Genomic DNA, 19,401 nt, shown 5'->3' on the forward strand with positions numbered 1-19,401 from the left:
TCTCTAATTTGACACAGGTGTTGGAGAGATGTGAGCAGCACAACTTGGTGCTGAACTGGGAGAAGTGTCATTTCATGGTGCAAGAAGGGATAGTCCTAGGGCACAAGATCTCTGAAAAGGGTATTGAGGTTGATAAGGCAAAGGTGGAGGTGATGGTGAATCTGCAAACCCCCACTTCAGTTAAAGGGATAAGGAGCTTCCTGGGTCATGCAGGGTTTTATAGAAGATTCATAAGGGACTTCTCAAGGATTGCCAGGCCCTTAACAAGACTGTTGTGTAAGGAAGTGGATTTCATCTTTGATGTTGAATGTGAAGAAGCCTTTAAGTTGATCAAGGAGGCATTGGTTAGTGCACCAATAGTTCAGGCACCAGACTGGTCTCTTCCTTTTGAGGTCATGACAGATGCTTCTGACTTTGCTGTTGGAGCAGTACTTGGACAGAAGAAGGACAAGAAGCTGCATGTGATCTACTATGCCAGTAGAACACTTGACTCTGCCCAAGAAAAGTATGCTACAACTGAAAAGGAAATGCTGGCAATAGTTTTTGCCTTTGATAAGTTCAGAAGCTACCTAGTGGGATCAAAGGTCATTGTGTATACTGATCATGCAGCCCTCAGGTACTTGATGACCAAGAAAGATGCCAAGCCAAGGCTGTTGAGATGGGTTTTATTGCTCCAAGAGTTTGATATGGAGGTGCTTGATAAAAAGGGCATTGAGAATGGGGCTGCAGACCATCTCTCAAGGCTGAGGATTGAAGAAAAAGTTCCCATAGATGATGCTTTGCCTGAAGAGTCTCTGATGGTGCTCCATTCCTACTTGGAGTTTGAGGAAGTAGAGAGCATTCAAGAAAGGAGGATGCCTTGGTTTGCAGACATAGTGAACTATCTTGCATGTGGGGTGGAGCCTCCTGAATTGGATGCTTACAAGAGGAAAAAGTTCTTCAGAGATGTCCAGAGATACTATTGGGATGAGCCCTACCTCTATGTTCTGAACAAGGATCAGCTATATAGAAGGTGCCTTGCTGAAGAGGAGATGCAACCTGTGTTGCAAGAATGTCATGGTTCTGCTTTTGGAGGCCACATGGGGGCATTCAAAACTGTGGCAAAGGTTCTTAAAAGTGGGTTTTGGTGGCCTACAATTTTCAAGGATGCCCAGTTGGTAGTTTCAGCATGTGATGCCTGTCAGAGGCATGGTAACATATCTAAGAGAAGTGAGATGCCTCAAAACCCCATTTTAGAAGTTGAGATCTTTGATTGCTGGGGAATTGACTTTATGGGACCTTTCATTTCATCCTATGGAAATCAGTACATACTTGTTGCTGTGGACTATGTGTCCAAATGGGTTGAGGCCATTGCTTCCCCTACCAATGATTCCAAGGTTGTAGTGAAGCTGTTCAAGAGCATCATCTTCCCTAGGTTTGGAGTTCCAAGAGTTGTCATCTCTGATGGAGGATCCCATTTTTTGAACAAGACTCTGGAAGGTTTATTGAGAAAGCATGGGGTTAAACACAAGATAGCTACTCCATATCATCCTCAAACTAGTGGCCAGGTTGAAGTATCCAATAGACAGATCAAGGCCATTCTTGAGAGGACTGTTAGCTCAAGCAGAAAAGATTGGAGCAAAAGGCTAGACGATGCATTATGGGCTTACAGGACTGCCTTTAAAACTCCAATTGGAACATCACCATTCAGTTTGCTATATGGGAAGAGCTGCCACCTTCCTGTTGAGTTGGAGTACAAAGCTATGTGGGCTGTGAAGTTTCTAAACTTTGATATCAAGACAGCTCAAGAGAAAAGGATCATGCAACTTCATGAACTTGAGGAGATCAGGCTTGAAGCTTTTGAAAGCTCAAAGATCTATAAGGAGAAGACCAAGGTCCTGCATGATCAAAAGATTCTGAAGAGAGAGTTCAAGTATGGTGATTTGGTCTTGCTTTTTAACTCCAGACTTAAGTTGTTTCCAGGAAAGCTTAAGTCTAGGTGGTCTGGACCTTTCAAAGTTCTTGAAGTGAGGCCTTATGGTGCCATTGTCTTGGAAGGAAAGAATGGCCAGGAATTTGTGGTGAATGGACAGAGAATCAAGCATTACTTAGTTTCACAAGGGAAAGAGGAGGCTACAACAGTCCCTCTTTTTGATCCACCAGCCTGTTAAACAGGTCTCAAAGTCAAACTTAGAGACTTTAAACAAAGTGCTCTTGGGAGACACCCCAAGCTTATCTTTGTACATAGTTCTTTTGATTTCTTCTCTTTTCTTTTATGTTTTAGAACTTTTTGATGGGTTTTGTGAGTTGGTCTCAGGTACTAGGTGATCTTTGGAGGACATAGCTCAGTGATGAATGGAATGGAGCATGTGAGAGAGCTGAGAGGACTGTTTAAAGCCTGAAAAACTTGAAGAACGCCTCAGTGCTACCTAGGTGTGCGGGTCAGAAGAGAGGGAGCTAGGCCGCACGTCTATTCGGAATTTACTCCGGCTTGAGTGTGCGACCTAGAAGCAAGGAAGCTGAGCCGCACCAGAAAGAAGAAGGCCGAGAGTTCTAAGTGCTAAACTGTGCGAACTGAAACCCAAGGAGGCTAAGTCGCACGATCATTCGCAATTCACTCCGAGATGGTCGTGCGACCTAGAAACACGAAGGCCAGGCCGCACTAAACAGGAGGGGTCCAAAACGCCTAAGTCCAAAACTGTGCTAGCTGGTGCTGCGGGTTAAAAGAAAGGAAGCTAGGCCGCACACCCATTCGCAATTTACTCCGGGTTAAGTGTGCGACCTAGAAACACGGAGGCCAGGTCGCAGAATGAAGAGAACGGCCAAGGAGTTTAAGTGACAAAACCTGCGGCTCAGGCGTGCTAGCTGGGAATATGAGTTCCACGCCGCACAAAAAGAAGGGAGGCCAAAGAGTTTAAGTCCCAAAACCTGCGAGATAAGCGTGCTACCTGGGAGTAAAGAAGGCCAACCCGCACATATACTCGGGATTTACTCCTAGATGGGCATGCTAGCTGGGGATATGAGTTCCAAGCCACAGCAAAAAGAGGAACGGCCAGAATGCCTAAGTAACAAAGGCTGCGGGATGGTTGTGCGGGTTAGACATAGGATGACCAGGTAGCACAAAAATATTTCCGGCTCCACACCGAGACGGTCACACGGCTCGATCCCGACGGTTCCCGGACGCACAAAAGAGAGAAAGGAGGCCGGTCAATGAGAAAAGGACGGGTCAAAGCCTTGACTGGTCAAAATAGATCTATTGACCACCAGTCCAAAGGCTTGACCCTACCCCACACTCTCTCTTCCTCACAACAAACCCGAGTTTGCAACTCTCTCTCTCATTTCTCTCCATTGTATTCACCATATCTCTCTCATTTCTCCACCAAAATTGTTGATTCAAAGTGCTCTGAGCTCGTTTTTGAGTTGTTAACATCATCCTGATTGCATTTCGAACTCGTTGCATCTTAATCCCAAAGTATTTCATCCTGTTAAAATTCATCTCTTTCCATATTCTTCAATGGTGATTTTTGAACTTTAAGGTGTGGAATCGATTTTGATAGGTTGTTTTAGACCTTGGGATTATTTTTATAAATGCTAGGGTGCTAGATAGTCTTGGAAAACAGAGCACTTTGTTGGTAATTACCTGTTCTTGAATTTTGAAAATTGTTGCAAGTAATTCATGAAAGAAATCGATTTTTTTTAAAACAGGAGTTGAAGACTTTTGTGAGGCTTATCCTTGTACTAACAATATTTTTTGAGAATCTCTTGGCAGATGACTGAAAGAACCAACTCTTTGGCCAAGAAGAAGGGCCCTGCATCAAAAGGCAAAGGTTTGGTCTCAGGAACTTCAAAGCCAAGAGACAAAGGTCAAGGTGCAAAGAATACCACAAAGCAAGGAAAGTGTGATCCAGCGCCAAAAAGGACAAGGCCTGAAGGAAGAGATTTGGTGGTTGCTTCTGGTTCCAAGAAAAAGGGGAAACAGTTGGCTGTGGTATCTGAGAGTGAACAGACTGAAAGTGACTCCAGCAGCTCAGCTGGTGGTTCCCAAGGCACCATTGAAGAGGGATCAAAGAAGTTCAAGAAAACTGAACCAGAAACACTTGATTATCTGGCTAAGTTTCAGCAGATAGAGATCCAGCAAGGGAGATTCCCTGATTTGGACTTTCTGAAGAAGATTGGCCTCTATGAAGATGTCAAGACTTTGCTTGGGAACATGGGTGTTGAGTCACTTTTGGAGATGAGAGAAATCGCTTATGAGCAAGAGTCCCAAGAGTTCTTGGCCTCCTTTGAAGCTTTCATTTACTACCCAAGGGATTCAAGAATCATTCAAGGAGATGGACTTGGACATGTGGAGTTTACTGTGAAAGGGAAGGAGTATTCAGTGTCATTCAGAGAATTGAATAAGATCTTTGGGTTTTCAGCACCTAGAAATGAAACTCTCTCTAACCAGGTCAATCTCAGAAAAGATGAGATCCAACTTCTATGGAGATCAATTGCTTCTGGGAAGTACACAGCTGGAACAGCAAAGGCCTCTTGGATAAGGAACCCAGTTCTGAGATATGTACACAAGATTCTCTCTCACAGCTTTTACTTCAAGATTGATGTTGGAAGAGTTCACAAGGGAGATCTGATGCTTCTTGGTGTATGATATGTTCATAATTTGCATCATTTAGGTTGCATAAATCATTCCAAATCATGTTTTATTTCATGCATTTTAGGTCCTTAGGGTTTGTTTTAGAACTTAGGAGATGCATTAGGTCCCAATCAGTCTATTGCATGTTTTGAGTGTCTATCAGGTGAATATGGAGCTGAAAAGACGAATCCAGGAGGTGGAATGGTGAGCAAAGCTTGAAAAAGTGGAAAACTTGGGTCTATGGAGGTTATCGGCCATTCTCGCTGGCCAGGAAGGTTTTGTCGACCATTTTCACGTACCGCGGGTGGACTTTGTCGACCAAAACACGTACCGCGAGTGAAGTGTATCGGCCAAAATCTCCGGGTGCAAACATGTCTCAGAAATCGCCTGTCCGGGGAACTTTCCGATCCGATTCAGATGGCGGATGCTTCATAGAAGTTGGAGAGCATTGGATCACGGTCTCATAGCAAGTGGAATCGTGGAAGTCGGACGCGTGAGCAGAGAGTTAAGCTCGTCGGAAGGAGCCCCTATCTCGCAGGTATTCCGGACCGAGCAGATCAGTTCTGAAGGATGCGAAGGACGGTGCACTTCCAGGCCGATTTAGTTTCCGGGTCCTTCATGAGAACCAGAGACATTTGAGTCTTCTTTCCAGAACGTCCAAGAGCATTCAATTCGGATCTATGAGCAGAAAGATATGGTCTCCGGAATGGACACATCTCTAGACGCCTCTCTCTGGTCGTGTACATGCACTGCAAAGATGTGCCCTCCAGGAAGCCTTACACTTCCCAAGCACCGAAGCTTCCTTCACCAAAGTTGGAGATAAATGAGTCCTCTGTCTTCTGCAACCAAAATCATTCAATTCGGACAAGTCTCATAGGAGTTACACTCTCCGGAATGCGAAGTGGTCTAAGCTGCTCTGGATGCTGCGAGATGGTCTTGCGACTTGGTTAACCCGCAGGCCTGAAGATGAACGCCTGAATGCTGATGCTGCGAGTTGATATGTGCGGGTGAACTATCACTGGAAGAGGTCTGAAGCTCAAGAGCAAGAGAAATGCTAAGTCCACAATCGTGCGACTTAGGCATACGAGTTAGCCGCGCCTGGAACTATGCCGCACGATCACTCGCAAATCACTCCGACTTGAGCCTGCGACCTAGGTGCAATAGAGACCAACCCGCACAGTTTGTACATTCCCCAGAAACCGCCTTAGCCCTGCGAGTTGGAGAGGAAGGAGACCAAGCCGCAGCAACACTCGCAAAACACTCCTACTTAGGCGTCCGGCTAAGACAAGGCGATTCAGGCTTCACAAGACAAGTCTTCATCTACTGCGACTTAGGTGTGCGACCTGGGACATACTGGACCGACCCGCAGTAATTCCCACTTTATCCATTAAAGCCGGGTCAGGACCCGGGTTTGTTCCGGGCTGACCCGGTTCGTTTTTAAGGAAGTATAAATACTTTTTAGTTTTTTTTGGGAGAGGATTAAGTTTTATTCCTTTTGTCTCTTGCCTCTTTTGTGAAAGACTCCATTAAGAAGAGAAATATCTATATTTGAGTGTTGAATGAAGAGAGTTTAAAGAGATCTGGGTGTTTAAAGCTGTTTTCTTTTGAATCTATCATCTCCATCTTCATTTCTCATCATTAATCATGCTAATCTTCTCAACTTGCAAAGGTTTAAGAGAGATTAGTATGATTAGTGAGTAGTCACCCTAATGAGGTTCTAGATGTGTAGGTTAGGGTGCTAAAGTGTTAGATTAGGAGTGCTTAGGGCTAGATTCATTGATTCATCTCTCTAAACAGCTGTTCTCTATGCTAGATCCTTGATAATCACTTGAGATCTAGATTCTGGGAATTTCATGCACCAAAAGTGTTTGATGAAATTCCTGAAAGAGCTGTATTAGAGGTTTAAACATTTTTCTGCATGATGATGTATTGTTATTTGCTTGAATGATCATTAAGAGCTGTTTGTTAATGCATATTGATTCATGTTTCACAAATGGGAATTTGGTTTGAAAATGGATTAGTATAGGGGTTAATACCTTCATGAGAGGATTAACCTAGATTTGAGTTCTTAATCATTTGAATCATGTCTCATCATTGTCATTAGCATTTCTAGTTTAGCACCAAAGCACCCTAACCAACTATCATGTCTAGAATCTCATGCCTCCATCATATCATATTCACATCATTTGTCATTGCTTAGTTCTTGATTAGTCATTGTCATTAATCTTTAAACCTGTTTAAGTTTGTTAGTTGTCATTAGTTAACCAAAACCCACTCTTGTTTGCTTGAATTAAGAACTTGATCATATAGCTTAGTGTCTATCACCTCATTCTTGGATTGATTAACCTCTTTGTGCTACTTTGACAAGGGGATTGATAGCCCTGAGACCTTAAAAAGTCTTGTCTATCAAAAACGTAAGCCCCGGTTTAAGTGTCGACAAACGTGGTGTCCTAACTTATATATCTTGCAACGAATGCTCGTCGCAGCTGGGCGGGAAAAGCCATATAAACAGTGCAACACATGCGAAGAGATTTCATCGCGGACTAAAAGCCAAATGATATATGCTATTGCGATACATATACTGACAGGTGCGATCATACCAGCACTAATGCATCGGATCCCATCAGAACTCCGCACTAAAGCGTGCTTAGGCGAGAGTTGTACTAGGATGGGTGACCTCCTTGGAAGTCCACGTGTTGTACTCCTTTTTTGTTCCTCTTGATTCTTTTGTTTCTTTTTTCTTAGGTCTTTTCATTTGAAATACAAGGCATCTTTTAAACGATGCCAATTCGAGATCGTGTGGAACCACGCCTCCTACATCAACTTTTCAGAAAGCCCCAAGAATGCTCTAGGGCGTGCCATTTTCTAAAACGTAAGCCCCGGTTTAAGTGTCGACAAACGTGGTGTCCTAACTTATATATCTTGCAACGAATGCTCGTCGCAGCTGGGCGGGAAAAGCCATATAAACAGTGCAACACATGCGAAGAAATTTCATCGCGGACTAAAAGCCAAATGATATATGCTATTGCGATACATATACTGACAGGTGCGATCATACCAGCACTAATGCATCGGATCCCATCAGAACTCCGCAGTAAAGCGTGCTTGGGCGAGAGTTGTACTAGGATGGGTGACCTCCTTGGAAGTCCATGTGTTGCACTCCTTTTTTGTTCCTCTTGATTCTTTTGTTTCTTTTTTTTTAGGTCTTTTCATTTGAAATACAAGGCATCTTTTAAACGATGCCAATTCGAGATCGTGTGGAACCACGCCTCCTACAGCAACTTTTCAGAAAGCCCCAAGAATGCTCTAGGGCGTGCCATTTTCTAAAACGTAAGCCCCGGTTTAAGTGTCGACAAACGTGGTGTCCTAACTTATATATCTCTGCATGAATGCTCGTCGCAGCTGGGCGGAAAAGCCATATAAACAGTGCAACACACGCGAAGAGATTTCATTGCAGTCTCAAAGCCAAAGCATATATGCTATTGCGATACATATACTAACGGGTGCGATCATACCAGCACTAATGCACCGGCTCCCATCAGAACTCCGCAGTTAGGCGTGCTTGGGCGGGAGTAGTACTAGGATGGGTGACCTCCCGGGAAGTCCTCGTGTTGCACTCCTTTTTTGTTCCTCTTGATTCTTTTGTTTTTTTCTTTTTTAGGTCTTTTTCATTTGAAATACAAGGCATCTTTCGAACGACGCCATTTCGAGATCGTGTGGAACCACGCCTCCTAAAGCAACTTTTCGGAAAGCACCAAGTGTGCTCTCTAGCATGTCCAAGGGTCTAAAGACCATGGGTGCGGTTTACAATGCCAAAACTTTGAGTTTTAGACCCTCTTCCGGGCCCTTTTCTAAAACATAAGCCCCGGTTTAAGTGTCGTTAAACGTGGTGTCCTAACTTATATATCTTGGCATGAATGCTCGTCTCAGCTGGGTGGGAAAAGCCATATAAACAGTGCAACACATGCGAAGAGATTTCAGCGCGGACTAAAAGCCAAAGGATATATGCTATTGCGATACATATACTAACGGGTGCAATCATACTAGCACTAATGCACCGGATCCCATCAGAACTCCGCAGTTAAGCGTGCTTGGGCGAGAGTAATACTAGGATGGGTGACCTCCCGGGAGGTCCTCGTGTTGCACTCCTTTTTTGTTCCTCTTGATTCTTTTTTTTTTTTTTAGGTCTTTTCATTTGAAATACAAGGCATCTTTCGAACGACGCCATTTTGAGATCGTGTGGAACAACGCCTCCTACAGCAAATTTTTGGAAAGCCCCAAGTGTGCTCTCTGGCGTGTCCAAGGGTCTAAAGACCATGGGTGCGGTTTACAAGGCCAAAATTTTGAGTTTGAGACTCTCTTCCGGGCCCTTTTCTAAAACATAAGCCCCTATTTAAGTGTCGTCAAATGTGGTGTCCTAACTTATATATCTTGGCATGAATGCTGGTCGCGGCTGGGCGGGAAAAGCCATATAAACAATGCAACACACGCGAAGAGATTTCATCGCGGACTCAAAACCAAAGGATATATGCTATTGCGATACATATACTAACAGCTGCGATCATACCAGCACTAATGCACCGGATCCCATCAGAACTCCGCAGTAAAGCGTGCTTGGGCGAGAGTTGTACTACGATGGGTGACCTCCTTGGAAGTCCTCGTCTTGCACCCCTTTTTGTTCCTTTTGATTCCTTGTTTTTTTTTTGGGTCTTTTCATTTGAAAAACAAGGCATCTTCCGAACGACGCCATTTCTAGACCGTGTGGAACCATGCCTCCTACAGCAACTTTTCGGAAAGCCCCAAGTGTGCTCTCTGGCGTGTCCAAGGGTCTAAAGACCATGGGTGCAGTTTACAAGGCCAAAATTTTGAGTTTTAGAGCCTCTTCTAGGCCCTTTTCTAAAACATAAGCCTCTGTTTAAGTGTCGTCAAACGTGGTGTCCTAACTTATATATCTTGGCATGAATGCTGTCGCGATGGGCGGGAAAAGCCATATAAACAGTGCACACACGTGAAGAGATTTCATCGCGGACTCAAAACCAAAGGATATATGCTATTGCGATACATATACTAACAGGTGCGATCATACCAGCACTAATGCACCGGATCCCATCAGAACTCCGCAGTAAAGCGTGCTTGGGCGAGAGTTGTACTACGATGGGTGACCTCCTTGGAAGTCCTCGTCTTGCACCCCTTTTTGGTTCCTTTTGATTCTTTGTTTTTTTTTTTTGGGTCTTTTCATTTGAAAAACAAGGCATCTTCCGAACGACGCCATTTCTAGACCGTGTGGAACCATGCCTCCTACAGCAACTTTTCGGAAAGCCCCAAGTGTGCTCTCTGGCGTGTCCAAGGGTCTAAAGACCATGGGTGCCGTTTACAAGGCCAAAATTTTTAGTATAGAGCCTCTTCTGGGCCCTTTTCTAAAACATAAGCCCCTGTTTAAGTGTCGTCAAACGTGGTGTCCTAACTTATATATCTTGGCATGAATGCTCGTCGCAGCTGGGCGGAAAAGCCATATAAAACAGTGCAACACATGCGAAGAGATTTCATTTCAGTCTCAAAGCCAAAGCATATATGCTATTGTGATACATATACTAACGGGTGCAATCATACCAGCACTAATGCACCGGTTCCCATCAAACTCCGCAGTTAAGCGTGCTTGGGCGAGAGTAATACTAGGATGGGTGACCTCCCGGAAGGTCTTCGTGTTGCACTCCTTTTTTGTTCCTCTTGATTCTTTTTTTTTTTTTTAGGTCTTTTCATTTGAAATACATGGCATCTTTCGAACGACGCCATTTCGAGATCGTGTGGAACAACGCCTCCTACAGCAAATTTTTGGAAAGCCCCAAGTGTGCTCTCTAGCGTGTCCAAGGGTCTAAAGACCATGGGTGCGGTTTACAAGGCCAAAATTTTGAGTTTGAGACCCTCTTCCGGGCCCTTTTCTAAAACATAAGCCCCTATTTAAGTGTCGTCAAATGTGGTGTCCTAACTTATATATCTTGGCATGAATGCTGGTCGCGGCTGGGCGGGAAAAGCCATATAAACAATGCAACACACGCGAAGAGATTTCATCGCGGACTCAAAACCAAAGGATATATGCTATTGCGATACATATACTAACAGGTGCGATCATACCAGCACTAATGCACCGGATCCCATCAGAACTCCGCAGTAAAGCGTGCTTGGGCGAGAGTTGTACTACGATGGGTGACCTCCTTGGAAGTCCTCGTCTTGCACCCCTTTTTTGTTCCTTTTGATTCCTTGTTTTTTTTTGGGTCTTTTCATTTGAAAAACAAGGCATCTTCCGAACGACGCCATTTCTAGACCGTGTGGAACCATGCCTCCTACAGCAACTTTTCGGAAAGCCCCAAGTGTGCTCTCTGGCGTGTCCAAGGGTCTAAAGACCATGGGTGCAGTTTACAAGGCCAAAATTTTGAGTTTTAGAGCCTCTTCTGGGCCCTTTTCTAAAACATAAGCCTCTGTTTAAGTGTCGTCAAACGTGGTGTCCTAACTTATATATCTTGGCATGAATGCTGGTCGCGGCTGGGCGGGAAAAGCCATATAAACAGTGCAACACACGTGAAGAGATTTCATCGCGGACTCAAAACCAAAGGATATATGCTATTGCGATACATATACTAACAGGTGCGATCATACCAGCACTAATGCACCGGATCCCATCAGAACTCCGCAGTAAAGCGTGCTTGGGCGAGAGTTGTACTACGATGGGTGACCTCCTTGGAAGTCCTCGTCTTGCACCCCTTTTTGGTTCCTTTTGATTCTTTGTTTTTTTTTTTTGGGTCTTTTCATTTGAAAAACAAGGCATCTTCCGAACGACGCCATTTCTAGACCGTGTGGAACCATGCCTCCTACAGCAACTTTTCGGAAAGCCCCAAGTGTGCTCTCTGGCGTTTCCAAGGGTCTAAAGACCATGGGTGCCGTTTACAAGGCCAAAATTTTTAGTATAGAGCCTCTTCTGGGCCCTTTTCTAAAACATAAGCCCCTGTTTAAGTGTCGTCAAACGTGGTGTCCTAACTTATATATCTTGGCATGAATGCTCGTCGCAGCTGGGCGGAAAAGCCATATAAACAGTGCAACACATGCGAAGAGATTTCATTTCAGTCTCAAAGCCAAAGCATATATGCTATTGCGATACATATACTAACGGGTGCGATCATACCAGCACTAATGCACCGGTTCCCATCAGAACTCCGCAGTTAAGCGTGCTTGGGCGAGAGTAATACTAGGATAGGTGACCTCCCGGGAGGTCTTCGTGTTGCACTCCTTTTTTGTTCCTCTTGATTCTTTTTTTTTTTTTTAGGTCTTTTCATTTGAAATACATGGCATCTTTCGAACGACGCCATTTCGAGATCGTGTGGAACAACGCCTCCTACAGCAAATTTTTGGAAAGCCCCAAGTGTGCTCTCTGGCGTGTCCAAGGGTCTAAAGACCATGGGTGCGGTTTACAAGGCCAAAATTTTGAGTTTGAGACCCTCTTCCGGGCCCTTTTCTAAAACATAAGCCCCTATTTAAGTGTCGTCAAATGTGGTGTCCTAACTTATATATCTTGGCATGAATGCTGGTCGCGGCTGGGCGGGAAAAGCCATATAAACAATGCAACACACGCGAAGAGATTTCATCGCGGACTCAAAACCAAAGGATATATGCTATTGCGATACATATACTAACAGGTGCGATCATACCAGCACTAATGCACCGGATCCCATCAGAACTCCGCAGTAAAGCGTGCTTGGGCGAGAGTTGTACTACGATGGGTGACCTCCTTGGAAGTCCTCGTCTTGCACCCCTTTTTTGTTCCTTTTGATTCCTTGTTTTTTTTTTGGGTCTTTTCATTTGAAAAACAAGGCATCTTCCGAACGACGCCATTTCTAGACCGTGTGGAACCATGCCTCCTACAGCAACTTTTCGGAAAGCCCCAAGTGTGCTCTCTGGCGTGTCCAAGGGTCTAAAGACCATGGGTGCAGTTTACAAGGCCAAAATTTTGAGTTTTAGAGCCTCTTCTGGGCCCTTTTCTAAAACATAAGCCTCTGTTTAAGTGTCGTCAAACGTGGTGTCCTAACTTATATATCTTGGCATGAATGCTGGTCGCGGCTGGGCGGGAAAAGCCATATAAACAGTGCAACACACGTGAAGAGATTTCATCGCGGACTCAAAACCAAAGGATATATGCTATTGCGATACATATACTAACAGGTGCGATCATACCAGCACTAATGCACCGGATCCCATCAGAACTCTGCAGTAAAGCGTGCTTGGGCGAGAGTTGTACTACGATGGGTGACCTCCTTGGAAGTCCTCGTCTTGCACCCCTTTTTGGTTCCTTTTGATTCTTTGTTTTTTTTTTTTGGGTCTTTTCATTTGAAAAACAAGGCATCTTCCAAACGACGCCATTTCTAGACCGTGTGGAACCATGCCTCCTACAGCAACTTTTCGGAAAGCCCCAAGTGTGCTCTCTGGCGTGTCCAAGGGTCTAAAGACCATGGGTGCCGTTTACAAGGCCAAAATTTTTAGTATAGAGCCTCTTCTGGGCCCTTTTCTAAAACATAAGCCCCTGTTTAAGTGTCGTCAAACCTGGTGTCCTAACTTATATATCTTGGCATGAATGCTCGTCGCAGCTGGGCGGAAAAGCCATATAAACAGTGCAACACATGCGAAGAGATTTCATTTCAGTCTCAAAGCCAAAGCATATATGCTATTGCGATACATATACTAACGGGTGCGATCATACCAGCACTAATGCACCGGTTCCCATCAGAACTCCGCAGTTAAGCGTGCTTGGGCAAGAGTAATACTAGGATGGGTGACCTCCCGGGAGGTCTTCGTGTTGCACTCCTTTTTTGTTCCTCTTGATTCTTTTTTTTTTTTTAGGTCTTTTCATTTGAAATACAAGGCATCTTTCGAACGACGCCATTTCGAGATCGTGTGGAACAACGCCTCCTACAGAAAATTTTTGGAAAGCCCCAAGTGTGCTCTCTGGCGTGTCCAAGGGTCTAAAGACCATGGGTGCGGTTTACAAGGCCAAAATTTTGAGTTTTAGACCCTCTTCCGGGCCCTTTTCTAAAACATAAGCCCCTGTTTAAGTGTCGTCAAACGTGGTGTCCTAACTTATATATCTTGGCATGAATCCTGGTCGCGGCTGGGCGGGAAAAGCCATACAAACAGTGCAACACACGCGAAGAGATTTCATCACGGACTCAAAACCAAAGGATATATGCTATTGCGATACATAAACTAACAGGTGCGATCATACCAGCACTAATGCACCGGATCCCATCAGAACTCCGCAGTAAAGCGTGCTTGGGCGAGAGTTGTACTACGATGGGTGACCTCCTTGGAAGTCCTCGTCTTGCACCCCTTTTTTGTTCCTTTTGATTCCTTGTTTTTTTTTGGGTCTTTTCATTTGAAAAACAAGGCATCTTCCGAACGACGCCATTTCTAGACCGTGTGGAACCATGCCTCCTACAGCAACTTTTCGGAAAGCCCCAAGTGTGCTCTCTGGCGTGTCCAAGGGTCTAAAGACCATGGGTGCAGTTTACAAGGCCAAAATTTTGAGTTTTAGAGCCTCTTCTGGGCCCTTTTCTAAAACATAAGCCCCTGTTTAAGTGTCGTCAAACGTGGTGTCCTAACTTATATATCTTGGCATGAATGCTGGTCGCGGCTGGGCGGGAAAAGCCATATAAACAGTGCAACACACGCGAAAAGATTTCATCGCGGACTCAAAACCAAAGGATATATGCTATTGCGATACATATACTAACAGGTGCGATCATACCAGCACTAATGCACCGGATCCCATCAGAACTCCGCAGTAAAGCGTGCTTGGGCGAGAGTTGTACTACGATGGGTGACCTCCTTGGAAGTCCTCGTCTTGCACCCCTTTTTGGTTCCTTTTGTTTCTTTGTTTTTTTTTTTTGGGTCTTTTCATTTGAAAAACAAGGCATCTTCCGAACGACGCCATTTCTAGACCGTGTGGAACCATGCCTCCTACAGCAACTTTTCGGAAAGCCCCAAGTGTGCTCTCTGGCGTGTCCAAGGGTCTAAAGACCATGGGTGCCGTTTACAAGGCCAAAATTTTTAGTTTAGAGCCTCTTCTGGGCCCTTTTCTAAAACATAAGCCCCTGTTTAAGTGTCGTCAAACGTGGTGTCCTAACTTATATATCTTGGCATGAATGCTCGTCGCAGCTGGGCGGAAAAGCCATATAAACAGTGCAACACATGCGAAGAGATTTCATTTCAGTCTCAAAGCCAAAGCATATATGCTATTGCGATACATATACTAACGGGTGCGATCATACCAGCACTAATGCACCGGTTCCCATCAGAACTCCGCAGTTAGGCGTGCTTGGGCGGGAGTAGTACTAGGATGGGTGACCTCCCGGGAAGTCCTCGTGTTGCACTCCTTTTTTGTTCCTCTTGATTCTTTTGTTTTTTTCTTTTTTAGGTCTTTTCATATGAAATACAAGGCATCTTTCGAACGACGCCATTTCGAGATCGTGTGGAACCACGCCTCCTAAAGCAACTTTTCGGTAAGCACCAAGTGTGCTCTCTAGCGTGTCCAAGGGTCTAAAGACCATGGGTGCGGTTTACAATGCCAAAACTTTGAGTTTTAGACCCTCTTCCGGGCCCTTTTCTAAAACATAAGCCCTGGTTTAAGTGTCGTCAAACGTGGTGTCCTAACTTATATATCTTGGCATGAATGCTCGTCTCAGCTGGGCGGGAAAAGCCATATAAACAGTGCAACACATGCGAATGATAGACAAGACTTTGTGCTACATTGACAAGGGGATTGATAGCCCTGAGACCATAAAAAGTCGTGTCTATCACACGCCTAAGTAGGAGTGTTTTGCGAGTGTTGCTGCGGCTTGGTCTCCTTCCTCTCCAACTCGCAGGGCTAAGGCGGTTTCTGGGGAATGTACAAACTGTGCGGGTTGGTCTCTATTGCACCTAGGTCGCAGGCTCAAGTCGGAGTGATTTGCGAGTGATCGTGCGGCATAATTCCAGGCGCGGCTAACTCGCATGCCTAAGTCGCACGATTGTGGACTTAGCATTTCTCTTGCTCTTGAGCTTCAGACCTCTTCCAGTGATATTTTACCCGCACATATCAACTCGCAGCATCAGCATTCAGGCGTTCATCTTCAGGCCTGCGGGTTAACCAAGTCGCAAGACCATCTCGCAGCATCCAGAGCAGCTTAGACCACTTCGCATTCCGGAGAGTGTAACTCCTATGAGACTAGTCCGAATTGAATTATTTCGGTTGCAGAAGACAGAGGACTCATTTATCTCCAACTTTGGTAAAGGAAACTTCGGTGCTTGGGAAGTGTAAGGCTTCCTGGAGGGCACATCTTTGCAGTGCATGTACACGACCAGAGAGAGGCGTCTAGAGATGTGTCCATTCCGGAGACCGTATCTTTCTGCTCATAGATCCGAATTGAATGCTCTTGGACGTTATGGAAAGAAGACTCAAATGTCTCTGGTTCTCATGAAGGATCTGGAAACTAAATCGGCCTGGAAGTGCACCGTCCTTCGCATCCTTTAGGACTGATCTGCTCGGTCCGGAATACCTGCGAGACTGGGGTTCCTTCCGACAAGCTTATCTCTCTGCTCACGCGTCCGAATTCCACGATTCCACTTGCTAAGAGACCGTGATGCAATGATCTCCAACTTCTATGAAGCACCCGCCGTCTGAATCGGACCGGAAGGCTCCCCGGACAGGCGATTTCTGAGACACGTTCACACCCGGAGATTTTGGCCGATACACTTCATTCGCGGTACATGAAAATGGCCGGTAAAGCTTCCCGCGGTACATGGAAATGGCCGGTAAAACCTTCCTGGCCAGCGAGAATGGCCGATAACTTCCCAGGACCCAATTTTTCCACTTTTTCAAGCTTTGCTCACCATTCCACCTCCTGGATTCATCTTTTCAGCTCCATATTCACCTGATAGACACTCAAAACATGCAAAGACTCATTGGGACCTAATGCATCTCCTAAGTTCTAAAACAAACCCTAAGGACCTAAAATGCATGAAATAAAACATGATTTGGAATGATTTATGCAACCTAAATGATGCAAATTATGAACATATCAACTCCCCCACACTTGTCCTTTGCTTGTCCTCAAGCAAAAAGAGAGCAAATGAGAGAAAGAGGTTTTATGCAATGGGAGTTCACATTTTCTTTTTGAGAGAAGTGATCACAATGAGAACTCAAGTTCATGCTCAATTATGCAATGCAAAGTCATACTCAGATATATATCAACTCAGCAAGGAATCTCCACAAGTTCTTCTCTCTCTCAACTCTTTCACATTCATTAAGCTTTTATCAGGTGGATCTCATGATACAAGGTTTAAACAAGCTGGCTTGGCTAGGGAGAGGCTATGAGATTAAAATGATCTCATCAGTGTTCAAGTGGGTTAAATGCAGCAAAGGGATCTCTCTATGAATGATCAAACTTTGGCAGAATGCTAAAGGTAAAAAGCAACCTATGCATACAAGGGCAAAGACTCATCACACCCCACCCTCTACTCAAAGCTTCCTCACTTGCTCAAAAATCCTCACTTTTCACTCTCATTTTCCTCTCACTAGGGGATTTACTTTTCACTTTTCCTCTCAAGTCTTGGAACTCAAACTTTACACAGCTCTTTTTCTTTTACAACTTCTAGCCTCTTCTTTCTTAACAAAACATTTGAGCCTTTGGCTTCTTTTCTTCCTTTTTAACTTAGAGGCTAGACTCTTTCTTTTCAACAGACCAGAGCTCACTTTCTCAAAACACCAAGACTGATTTCTTTTTCTTTCATTCCCCTAGCTATTTTCACTCTCTCTTTTCCACTCATCTCACCTTTTTCCACTCACCAAAAGGTCTTTTCCCCCACACTTATTCCTCGCCAAAACTCTCAGTTCCTTGATGTTGGAACACAGCACTCAATGAGACCTGCCCTTGTCGCTCTAAACCTAACACTTTCTGCTAAGTTTGATCCAAGGTGGCCTTTCAATTCACACACAAACATTGGCTTAAAATAAGGATGGGTTCAAGGTATGGGAACTGATCCATGATTGGGATTCAGCTACTTGAGCTAAGGAAAAGAGTGGTAAAAACAGTGGTTCTAGCTCAAGTATGTATATTGGTATCCACAAGCTTTTTCAAACAGTGCATCACAAGATATTTTCAAGTCAAGTTCAAGGTTCCCACTTGATTAGAGTTGAGTTCAATTCAAACTTGCTTCTCAGATTCAAATCATTTCAGACTTTGCAAGCACAGAAAAAGATTCACAAGCATATTCAATTCAAGTTCTCAAAGTGATGTACTCTCTAGAAAACCTATCATTACTCCTTGCAAGATGCAACCTACATGCAAATGCAATCTAGACTCAATCCTAAAAATGAGAATGCAACTACATGATCATTTATCATTTAGATGAATATGCAACTAGAATGTGACTCAAGACTCAAAGTGTAAAATAAGAAAATAGAAAACATGATTAGTAAAGGATAAAACTCCTCCCCCACACTTAAATAACACAGTCCCTTGTGTTATAAAAGTATGAGAAAGAAGTGAAACCAAAGCAAACAGGCAAAATGCAAAAGAAAAAGAAAATCTACATGCTATTTACAAGGTTTTGAGTGGTACCTAGTGGCTGTTGAAATCGGACCCCAATGAGTAGGAGGGGTTCGATGTGTGGCCGGACGGTGTTTCCCAAGAATGGTGGCTGGCCTCATCAGTCCCGTCGTCAAGATCTACCCAAGTGGTTCCATATGTGACCAAGGCTGTGCAGTTCATGGAACTCTCCCCAACTTCCTCTCTGTTCCTTGGTGAAACCGGTGCTGGAGCCCCACCTTTACAAGGGTTTTCAAGCTTCTTGATCCTCTTCTTCATCTCCTTGATGCATTTGGCCATCTTGTGGATGGTTTTGTCTTGGTACTTGCACCATTGTTGGAGAATACCAATCTTCTGTTGAGCTCTGAACCCTGAAGTGCCTGGTTCCTCCCAGTTGTAATCATCAAAGTGATATCTGTTTCCACCAAAACGTTTTTGAGGGGGAGGCAGATCAGCATCTTGAGCACCAGCTGCACTTGTGGTAGCATCTTCAGCGGTTGCTTTCTTTCCCTTGGAGGCTTCTTCTCTGCGAGCTTGCTTGTATGTGAGGATTGGTGGATCAGTTTGGACATTGTACAGCTCTTCCTTCAGCAAGAAGAAGTGAATGTTCCTTTTAACTTGGACTGTGGTGATGGAGGGATTGGGTAGGAGAACTTGGGCTGGCTCACTGATGAGTGTCTTGAAGTTGTAGACTACCTTGGTACCCACTCTTCCTTGGAGAAAGCCAATCCTACACAAATGTGCTTCATTAATCATATCAAACTTTGCCTTGTTCTCCTTGAATCTGTACCCCATGGCTTTCAAGATCTTTGTTACCACCCATCCATGGGTCAGCTTTGCATCTTGCCTTGTGGAACCCCACATGCACTTTTTGTAGAACATCAAAGACCTTGCTAATTGAGATGCAAGGCAAAGTGGGTATTCATACCCTTCATAGGGTTCTCCATCTTCATGTGTTGGCATCAGCGGTCTCAGCCCTACACCAAGAAGCATCAGATCTCCTTTGTGAACTCTTCCAACATCAATCTTGAAGTAGAAGCTGTGAGAGAGAATCTTGTGTACATATCTCAGAACAGGATTCCTTATCCAAGAGGCCTTAGCTGTTCCAGCTGTGTACTTTCCAGAAGCAATTGATCTCCATAGGAGTTGGATCTCATCTTTTCTGAGATTGACCTGGTTGGA

General features: G+C 44.5%; 15 non-coding genes and 1 pseudogene across 15 annotated transcripts; all 16 read left to right on the forward strand.

Annotated features, from left to right (window-relative positions):
* Window positions 1–7,195: 7,195 nt before the first annotated feature.
* LOC112081656 lies at window positions 7,196–7,314 on the forward strand. The gene has a single exon (XR_002896581.1). It is a non-coding gene; the product is annotated as a 5S ribosomal RNA (ribosomal RNA).
* A 339-nt stretch (window positions 7,315–7,653) lies between these two features.
* Window positions 7,654–7,772, forward strand: LOC112081784. The gene has a single exon (XR_002896705.1). It is a non-coding gene; the product is annotated as a 5S ribosomal RNA (ribosomal RNA).
* A 338-nt stretch (window positions 7,773–8,110) lies between these two features.
* Window positions 8,111–8,229, forward strand: LOC112081688. The gene has a single exon (XR_002896610.1). It is a non-coding gene; the product is annotated as a 5S ribosomal RNA (ribosomal RNA).
* A 410-nt stretch (window positions 8,230–8,639) lies between these two features.
* Window positions 8,640–8,758, forward strand: LOC112081792. The gene has a single exon (XR_002896713.1). It is a non-coding gene; the product is annotated as a 5S ribosomal RNA (ribosomal RNA).
* A 404-nt stretch (window positions 8,759–9,162) lies between these two features.
* LOC112081791 lies at window positions 9,163–9,281 on the forward strand. Its single transcript, XR_002896712.1, has one exon. It is a non-coding gene; the product is annotated as a 5S ribosomal RNA (ribosomal RNA).
* A 400-nt stretch (window positions 9,282–9,681) lies between these two features.
* Window positions 9,682–9,800, forward strand: LOC112081775. Its single transcript, XR_002896696.1, has one exon. It is a non-coding gene; the product is annotated as a 5S ribosomal RNA (ribosomal RNA).
* Window positions 9,801–10,205: 405 nt separating this feature from the next.
* Window positions 10,206–10,323, forward strand: LOC112081657 (annotated as a pseudogene).
* A 404-nt stretch (window positions 10,324–10,727) lies between these two features.
* Window positions 10,728–10,846, forward strand: LOC112081776. Its single transcript, XR_002896697.1, has one exon. It is a non-coding gene; the product is annotated as a 5S ribosomal RNA (ribosomal RNA).
* A 403-nt stretch (window positions 10,847–11,249) lies between these two features.
* Window positions 11,250–11,368, forward strand: LOC112081777. The gene has a single exon (XR_002896698.1). It is a non-coding gene; the product is annotated as a 5S ribosomal RNA (ribosomal RNA).
* Window positions 11,369–11,772: 404 nt separating this feature from the next.
* On the forward strand, window positions 11,773–11,891 carry LOC112081793. The gene has a single exon (XR_002896714.1). It is a non-coding gene; the product is annotated as a 5S ribosomal RNA (ribosomal RNA).
* A 404-nt stretch (window positions 11,892–12,295) lies between these two features.
* LOC112081778 lies at window positions 12,296–12,414 on the forward strand. Its single transcript, XR_002896699.1, has one exon. It is a non-coding gene; the product is annotated as a 5S ribosomal RNA (ribosomal RNA).
* A 404-nt stretch (window positions 12,415–12,818) lies between these two features.
* Window positions 12,819–12,937, forward strand: LOC112081788. Its single transcript, XR_002896709.1, has one exon. It is a non-coding gene; the product is annotated as a 5S ribosomal RNA (ribosomal RNA).
* A 404-nt stretch (window positions 12,938–13,341) lies between these two features.
* On the forward strand, window positions 13,342–13,460 carry LOC112081790. The gene has a single exon (XR_002896711.1). It is a non-coding gene; the product is annotated as a 5S ribosomal RNA (ribosomal RNA).
* A 403-nt stretch (window positions 13,461–13,863) lies between these two features.
* Window positions 13,864–13,982, forward strand: LOC112081779. Its single transcript, XR_002896700.1, has one exon. It is a non-coding gene; the product is annotated as a 5S ribosomal RNA (ribosomal RNA).
* A 403-nt stretch (window positions 13,983–14,385) lies between these two features.
* Window positions 14,386–14,504, forward strand: LOC112081780. Its single transcript, XR_002896701.1, has one exon. It is a non-coding gene; the product is annotated as a 5S ribosomal RNA (ribosomal RNA).
* A 404-nt stretch (window positions 14,505–14,908) lies between these two features.
* LOC112081666 lies at window positions 14,909–15,027 on the forward strand. The gene has a single exon (XR_002896588.1). It is a non-coding gene; the product is annotated as a 5S ribosomal RNA (ribosomal RNA).
* Window positions 15,028–19,401: the final 4,374 nt, after the last annotated feature.

The sequence above is a fragment of the Eutrema salsugineum genome, unplaced genomic scaffold, assembly GCF_000478725.1.
Source record: "Eutrema salsugineum unplaced genomic scaffold, Eutsalg1_0 scaffold_10, whole genome shotgun sequence".
NCBI classification, from domain to species: Eukaryota; Viridiplantae; Streptophyta; class Magnoliopsida; order Brassicales; family Brassicaceae; genus Eutrema; species Eutrema salsugineum.